We start from the raw sequence: 8433 nt of genomic DNA on the forward strand, positions 1-8433 counted from the left end.
TTGGAGAAGTGTCTGTTCATGTCTTCTGCCCATTTCTTCACTGGATGTGGAGTTTGGTGAGTTCCTTATAGATTTTGGATACTAGGCCTTTATCTGATATGTCATTTGCAAATATCTTTTCCCATTCTGTCAGTTGCCTATTGATATTCTTGATTGTTTCCTTTGCAGTGCAGAAGATTTTTATCTTGATGAGGTACCAATAGTTCATTTTGGCTCTTGATTCCCTTGCCTTTGGGGATGTGTTGAGTAGGAAATTGCTGTGGTTTGAGGTCAAGGTTTTTGATGATTTCTCCTCAAGGGTTTTGATGGTTTCCTGTCTCACATTCAGGTCCTTCATCCATTTTGAGTTTATTTTTGTGTATGGTGTAAGAGAGTGGTCTAGTTTCATTCTTCTGCATGTTGCTGTCCAGTTCTCCCAGCACCGTCTGTTAAAGAGGCAGTCTTTTTTCCATTGGATACTTTCCTGCTTTGTCAAAGATTATTTGGCCATACATTTGTTGGCCTAATTCTGGACTCTCTATTCTATTCCATTGGTCTATGTCTCTGTTTCTATTCCATTGGTCTATGGTCCACACTGTCTTGATGATTACAGCCAAAGTCTGGGATTGTGATGCCTCCCCTTTTGGTTTTCTTCTTCAATATTAATTTAGCTCTTCGGGGTTTTTTGTGGTTCCATACGAATTTTAGGATAGTTTGTTCTAGCTTTGAGAAGAATGCTGGTGGCATTTTGATTGGGATTGCATCAAATGTGTAGATTGTTTTTGGGTAATAAGGACATTTTAACAATGTTTATTCTTTTGATCCATGAGCATGGAATGTTTTTCCATTTCTTTGTGTCTTCAATTTCCTTCATAAGTTTTCTATAGTTTTCATCATACAGATCTTTTAAATCTTTGGTTAGGTTTATTTTATGTTTTTTTTGTGCAATTGTGAATGGGATCAGTTTCTTGATTTCTCTTTCTGTTCCTTCATTATTGGTGTATAAAAGTGCAACTGATTTCTGTAAATTGATTTTGTACCCAGCAACTTTGCTGAATTCATGGATCAATTCTAGTAGGCTTCTGGTGGAGTCTGTCAGATTTTCCATGTAGAGTATCATGTCATCTGCGAAAAGTAAAAGTTTAACTTCATCTTTGCCAATTCTGATTGGGCTGGATTTTAAAAAGATAGTAGAAGGGGCGCCTTGCTGGCTCAGTTGAGAGTCTTGATCTTGAAGTCTTGAGTTCAAGTCCCATATTGGGCATAGAGTTTACTTAAAAAGAAAGTAGGAGAATAGAGACCTTGATGTTTAGAGGTTTTAAAAATTATATCATTAATGTAATGTGGAATACATTATTGTTGTCAAAGATTCAAATGATACAGAAATATAAGGACTATACATTTAAGTTTCTTTTCACTACCCCCTCTTCAAACTCACTCTCCATCTCCAGGATAACCACTATTGTGAGTTTGGTAAAAACCTTTATAGATCTTTTTCTATTACACATTTTTGCATATATATATGCCGTACATTTATACACATACAGATTTATTTTTCTTTTCTTTCTTTTTTAAAGTTTGTTTGTTTGTTTGTTTGTTTAGAGAGAGAGAGGTGGGGGAACGACAGAGAGAGGGAGGGATAGAGAGAATCCTAAACAGGCTCTGCACTGTCAATATGGAGCCCCATATGGGGCTCAAACTCATAAACCTTGAGATCATGACCTGAACCAAAATCAAGAGTCTGATACTTAATAAACTGCATCACCCAGGTGCTCCTTATGTTTCTTTTTTTTTACAATCAGGACTAGAATCATACTTTACTAGTTGTGTGAAATGCTTTCTTCATTTATTTTTTTTAATAGTTTTTTTTTTTTGAGAGAGACAGTGTGAGCAGGGGAGGGTCAGAGAGAGAGGGAGAGACACAGAATCTGAAGCAGGCTCCAGGCTCTGAGCTAGCTGTCAGCACAGAGCCCCACATGGGGCTCGAACCCACAAATGCAAGAGCACGATCTGAGCTGAAGCCAGACGCTCAACAGACTGAGCCACCCAGTTACTCCTCTTTCTTCATTTAAAAATATGATGTGGAAATCTTTCCATTTCAGTCCAGATAGTTAGGTAAGCAGCTCCCAGTTGGTAGGTATTTTAGTCTGTTGAAATAGTTCACCATTATAAACAAGGCTCAAATGAATGTTCATTGCATTAGTCAGAGTTCTCTAGAGAAACAGAACCAACAGAATTTACATATAGAGAGATTTATTTTAAGGAATTCACTCATGTGATTATGGAGGCTGGCAAGTCCCAACTCTGCGGGGCAGGCCATCAGGCTGGAGACCCAGGTAATAACTGATGTGCAGTAAGTCTGCAGGTCATCTGCTGGTGTAACTCTCTCCTGCTGAGGGGAGGCCAGTCATTTTCCTTTATTCTGACTTTCAACTGTACCTATAATGGAGGCCACGCACACTATGAGGGCAATCTCCTTTATTCAAAGCCCATCAATTTAATTGTTTATCTCATTATGTTTGATCAATCACTTCTCAGCCTTTTGGCTAAGATGAAGTGTAGTATCTGTTCTTATCATTATCAGTTCATTATGTTTGATCAAATCTTTGGGCACCTTGGTCCAGCCAAGTTGACACAGAAAATTCACTATCACTTTCATGAACATAGATCTTATATATATCTTTATGTAGAGACAATTTAAATGTTTAAATTGAAACCACATTGTGCTCCTATGAAGTTAGAGACTGAGAAGCGCCGGGGTGGCTCAATTGGTTGAGTGTCCAATTTCAGCTCAGGTCAGGATCTCAAGGTTCATGAGTTCGAGCCCTGCATCAGGCTCCCTGCTGTCAGTGCAGAGCCTGCTTTGGATCCTCTGTCCCCGCCTCTCTCTCTGTCCTTCTCCCACTTGCACTCTCTCAAAAATAAGTTTTAAAAAACAACATTAAACAAAAAGAAGTTGCAGACCGAGAGTGAAAGGAATCTATTCAAAGCCTCCCACCCGCACCCCCTAGCCATGCTTACAGACAAAACTCACTTGGCCCCAATGTTTTTCTCAATCACAGTGCCCTACATTCTTGGGAAGTAGGCCCCAACCACAAAACATATTCTTCTCTAGCCTGACCACAACCCACATCTCGGTTGAGCCCCAAGACAGAAACTTTTGAAAACCTGGCACAGAGTCGACCCCCTCCTCACATCTCCCACCGTGGGCCCAGCTGCAGCCCTCTCACATCTTTAAAAAACCCATTAAAAGGCCCATCCTGATGGGAACTCAGGACTGACATTTCTCTAGACGTCTGGCACCTCTCCTCCCTTGGAGAGTGAATAAAAATTCTGTCCTGCTTGCTGCTCTATTCTTTGCGATTCTTTGCCACCCACGTCACCCACCACTGATGCGGACTCTCTTCCAATAGTTTATGAGGGTGAATTTGGGCATGTTTGAGTCCAGCCCTGGGAAAATCACCTTGAGCATGCGTTTCTCTACATTTCTGCTTGTTTTCTGCCTCAGGGCCTTCGCACATCTTCCTTAGCAGCCTGGAATTTACTTCTTCCCTACAATATTCTTTCTTAATTACTCCTTTACTCATCTTTACCTCTACCTCTGACCCCTCAGATTAGGCCTTTTCTGTTTAATACTTTTTCCTCACATCCCTCTTTTCATGGAGAGAGCTATCCCCATGTCCAAGATGCACCACGTCTTCAGTTAGCTCCGGGCACATATCAAGCCTCTCCAGCCTCAGAGCCATTGCATTTGGTGTTCTCTTTGCCTGAATCCCCTTCCCCCAGTTCTTCAAAAGGCTGGTAACTTTTCATTCTAAACTTCACTTAAGTGTTACCTCCTCAGAAAATCTTCCTGTCCATCTAAATTATCTCTACCTTCCCATCCCTCTCCATTCATTTCCTACACCTGTTATAAATAATTATCACAAGCCTGAGTCAAAGCATAGCAATTTTTTTTTTTTTTTTTGTCTTGGTCTGGGGCTCAAAGTCCGAAATCAAGGTATTGGCAAGATTGGCTCCTTCTGGAGGCTCCGAGGGGAAGGCCTCCCATGCCTCTGCCTGCTCCCGGGGCTGCTTGTACTCTGTGGCTTGTGACTCCTCAGTCCAATCTCTGCCTCCGCCTTCACGTCACCCTCTCTGTGTCTTCTCCCCTTCCCTTCTCCTATAAGGATATTTGTTACTGGATTTAGTAGAATCATCTAGAATCATCTCACCTTGAGGCTCTTCGCCTTACTTACATCTGCAAAGACACTTTTTCCAATGTGGTCACCGTCACAGGTATACATGACACGGGCACACACAGGCACACACTTTGGGGCGCCCCCATTAACCCACCACGTGATTCGTCACTTATCGCCTTTCATTTTTCTCCAGAATGCTTATGGAATGAAATGCTTGATCTAGTTTATTGGTGCTTTGAAACTGCTGGTTATGACCCATCAGTGGGCTATGAAATGTAGTGGGTTTGGACAAGCATTAACCATTTCTGATTAAAAATTTAAAAACAAATGAAAAAAAATAGAAGATGACATATTGGCACCTATTGTGTCTCTTCAAAGGGAAAGCTGAAACTGTCTGCACCCATACAGCTTGAATATCAGGACTGCGAACTGGGGCCACATGGTTTAGTTATTGTTGCTGGGAAATCTTGACCAGGAAGATAAGGCTGTAGATCAATAACTAACTCCATTGTTTGCTTCAAGGAATTCCTGTTAACTAGTTTGTCTGGTCAGCTAGTTTGTTCACATGGCCAAATAGCTCACTCATCCATCAGTATTTAACATGACCCCTTTCAAAATCCTTACTTTATGCAGTTACCAATCCTAAACTTTTGTCTTCACTTCTATCTACTCCCAATTGGTTCCTCCTTTGAAAGTCTTGCCTTGAGCCACTTGAGCCATATCCCCAAGCACCATATATATTTTCTCTTGTCTGCCCCCTACTGGGCACAGCCAAGACTATCAGATGGTATCATCTCACATTTAGCATTAAACATTTTCAGCAGTGCTTGGTCAACAGATTTTCTGTCGATCTTTTCAGGAGCTGACATTCAATAATTCTGGAAGGTATTCCAAATCCAACGGAGACCCCCCTCACTGGCCATTGTAGATTCTAACCCAAGAAACAGCATAAGGCCTCTGGAACCTCCTGTTTGGAGGTGTTTGCAGCACTGACAGTGAGCTACATCTCACGATGGACGTGATTTCCTTTTGTTGAGCTCCTAAATGTTGAGCTTATTTTGCCTGATTTCATTGGACCATTCCATTTCTTCATGGTGACCATTTTAGGAATCTGGTGAAGTGACCAGATTTGAAACTTTTTCTGCTTGGCGGAAAACTTCCGTATTACTAACAACATTACTGGGTGATTACTATCTCTTCATTACTTTCAAAAATGTTTATTTATTTATTTTGAGAGAGCGAGCACGAGTTAGTGTGGGGGAGGGGCAGACGAGGACAGGGGAGAGAATCCCAAGCAGGCTGTACACTGATAGCACGGAGCCCAACACAGAGCTCAATCCAACAAGCCATGAGATTTGAGCTGGGCAGAAATCAAGAGTCAGACCCTTACTCTGCGGAGCCACCTAGGCGCCCTTCCTCTCATCATGTTTACTGTGAGTCTGTAAAAGAAAGTTCATAGTTAAGAGGAAGGACATGGGTTGATCAGTTTGCTGTCATGCTCCAGACAATTTCATTTGTGCTGAGAACTCTCTTCCTGGCTTGCAGACAGTTTGCCTTATCGCTATGTTTTCATGTGGCCCTTCCTTGGCGTGTGTGTGTGTGTGCGCGCGCGCGCGCGCATACCCCAGGCAGTCGGGGGGAGGCAGGGAGCTGATGGGTGTCTGGAGGCTAGCAGAGAGAGGATGGGCTCTCTGATATCTCTTCTTATCAGGCCGCTAATCCTAGAGGACCAGAGCCTCACCCTTACCATCTCACATAATTTAATTACCTTCTTAAGCGCCACATCTCTAAATGCAGCTACGGTGGGGATTCGCGCTTCGCATATGAAGTGGCCAGAGAGAAGGGGACACAGTCAGTCTCTAACACACGATGGAATTCAGCCTTCAAAAAGAAAATTGTGACACATGCTACAATATGGATGAATCTTGAAGATATTATGCTAAGTGAAATTAGCCAGTCACAAAAAGATCATACTATATGATTCCACTTACATGGAATACTCAGAGTATCAAATCCATACAGACAAAGTGCAGTGGTGGCTGCCAGAGGCCACAGGGATGGGGCAATGGGAACTCAGTGTTTGAAGGGTGTAAGGTGCCACTTTATACAAAGAAAAGCATTCTAGTTGCTAGTGAGAGTTGCACGACAGTGTGGATGGGCTCTATAGGCCGGAACTCTACATGTAAAACACTGTGGTGTACGTCACATCATGTGTATGTTACTACAATTAAAAATAATAATTAAAAAACTCACACGAAAAGCATCTAGATTCCCTTGTATTCAGAGTGCTGGAGGTATAAAAGGTTAAAGTTATAAAAAGACAAAAACCTTAAAGATGAATTTGAAATAGCCTAGGAACATATAGGCCAGGGCTTCTAGATCTATATCAGTATTTTTTTAAGGTTTTACTTTATTTTATTATTATTTTTTAATGTTTACTTATTTTGAGAGAGTAGGGGAGAGAGAAGGTGGGGGAGGGGCAGAGAGAGAGAGGGAGACACAGAATCCCAAGCAGGCTCCAGGCTCTGAGCTATCAGCACAGAGCCCAATGTGGGGCTCGAATCCACGAACTGTGAGATCATGACCTGAGTCAAAGTCAGACGTTTAACCAACTGAGCTATCCAGGCGCCTCTTTAAGATTTTAATTTTTTAATTTTAATTTTTTTTTTTTTTTTTTAGTTTTGAGAGACAGAGACAGCATGAGCAGGGGAGGGTTAGAGACAGACAGACAGAGAGATACAGAATCCAAAGACAGGCTCCAGGCTCTGAGCTAGCTATCAGCACAGAGCCCAATGCAGGGCTCGAACCCACAAACTGAGATTATGACCCAAGCCGAAGTTCATTGCTTAACCAACTGAGCCATCGAGCGCCCCAAGATTTTATTTTTAAGTGATCTCTGCGTCCAATATGGGGCTTGAACTTAAAACCCCAAAGTGAAGAGTCGCATGCTCTACTGACAGCCCTTCAAGTGCCCCTAGATTTGTATCAGTTTGGTTCATATGTTGGTTAGGTGCTTGGCCACAAAACTCGAATTAGAAAAATTACAGTAGGAAAGTCCCTTGTCTTAAAAAATAAAATGGTCAGGGGTGCCTGGGTGGCTCAGACAGTTGGGCATCCAACTTGGGCTCAGGTTTGTGAGTTCGAGCCCCTTATCGAGCTCTGTGCTGACAGCTCAGAACCTGGAGCCTGCTTTGTATTCTGTGTCTTTCTCTCTGCCCTTCCTCTGCTTGCACTCTGTCTCTTCCTCTCTCAAAAATAAATAAACATTAAATAAATAAATAAATAAATAAATAAATAAAATGGTCAGTTACTTTACCAGCAAAAATGGATTTATTTGGGAATAGCAGAGAATTGCATTTCAGGACAAATGAAATACAGCAAAAACCATAAACTAGCCTACTAGACAAAGGAGAGAAAGTTATTTCATGGAGAAGAAGGAGGAAGTTTGGAGGGATTGTTCTGAGTGAAAAGCTCATGGAGAAAACCACGATTTCAGGGTGATAATGATTTTTTATTGGTTGAGTCCTGGGGTAGTGGATTTCATGTGGAAGATGTAATGTACATCTTTTTCTGTTGGGGGTTGTAACTGACCACTCTTTCCGACAACTGACTCTGAGTGGTATGGCTCCCCCTTCTGGCCTCCTGACTTTATTTTAGTGATGGATTCCTTTATTAATTTTTACATTTCCTCCTTGATCAAGACCTTTCTTGGAAAACATGAACAATCAGGAGTTAGGTTTTCTTTCTTTCTTTTTTTTTTTTTAATGTTTTTTATTTATTTTTGAGAGACAGAGAGAGACAGTGCGAGCAGGGGAGGGTCAGAGAGAGAGGGAGATACAGAATCTGAAGCAGGCTCCAGGCTATGAGCTAGCTGTCAGCACAGAGTCCGACGCGGGGCTCAAACCCACAAACCGTGAGATCATGACCTGAGCCGAAGCCAGATGCTTAACCGACTGAGTTATCCAGGCATCACAGGAGTCAGGTTTTCTTTACTCACAGGCTTTTTGTTCCCAGGAAGGATATTTCTCCATGCTGGGGGGAAATTGTACAGATAAGAAATCTCCTGAGGTCACAATTGTGCAACAAAGAGGGGTAGGAAGAAAAATCTCAGGCACTTGCTACCTACTGTCCATACTTATCAGGATTGTCAGCATTGGAGATAGTCTTCTTGGGTATAGTGTTTAAAAAAATTTTTTTTTAATGCTTATTTATTTTTGAGGGAGAGAGACAGAAAGTGAAAGTGGGGAAGGGCCAGAGAAAGAGGGAAGCAGAA

At 41.9% G+C, this 8433-nt stretch overlaps 1 long non-coding RNA gene and 1 pseudogene across 1 annotated transcript; one reads left to right on the forward strand and one right to left on the reverse strand.

The window, feature by feature from the left end:
- Nucleotides 1-2402: 2402 nt before the first annotated feature.
- Nucleotides 2403-6448, reverse strand: LOC115280590. The gene is made up of 3 exons (XR_003903852.1): nt 6414-6448; nt 5929-5975; nt 2403-2418 (listed from the first exon to the last, which is right to left on the reverse strand). It is a non-coding gene; the product is annotated as an uncharacterized LOC115280590 (long non-coding RNA).
- On the forward strand, nt 2506-2650 carry LOC115281350 (annotated as a pseudogene).
- Nucleotides 6449-8433: the final 1985 nt, after the last annotated feature.

Source organism: Suricata suricatta, chromosome 16 (assembly GCF_006229205.1).
Source record: "Suricata suricatta isolate VVHF042 chromosome 16, meerkat_22Aug2017_6uvM2_HiC, whole genome shotgun sequence".
Classification (NCBI taxonomy): domain Eukaryota; kingdom Metazoa; phylum Chordata; class Mammalia; order Carnivora; family Herpestidae; genus Suricata; species Suricata suricatta.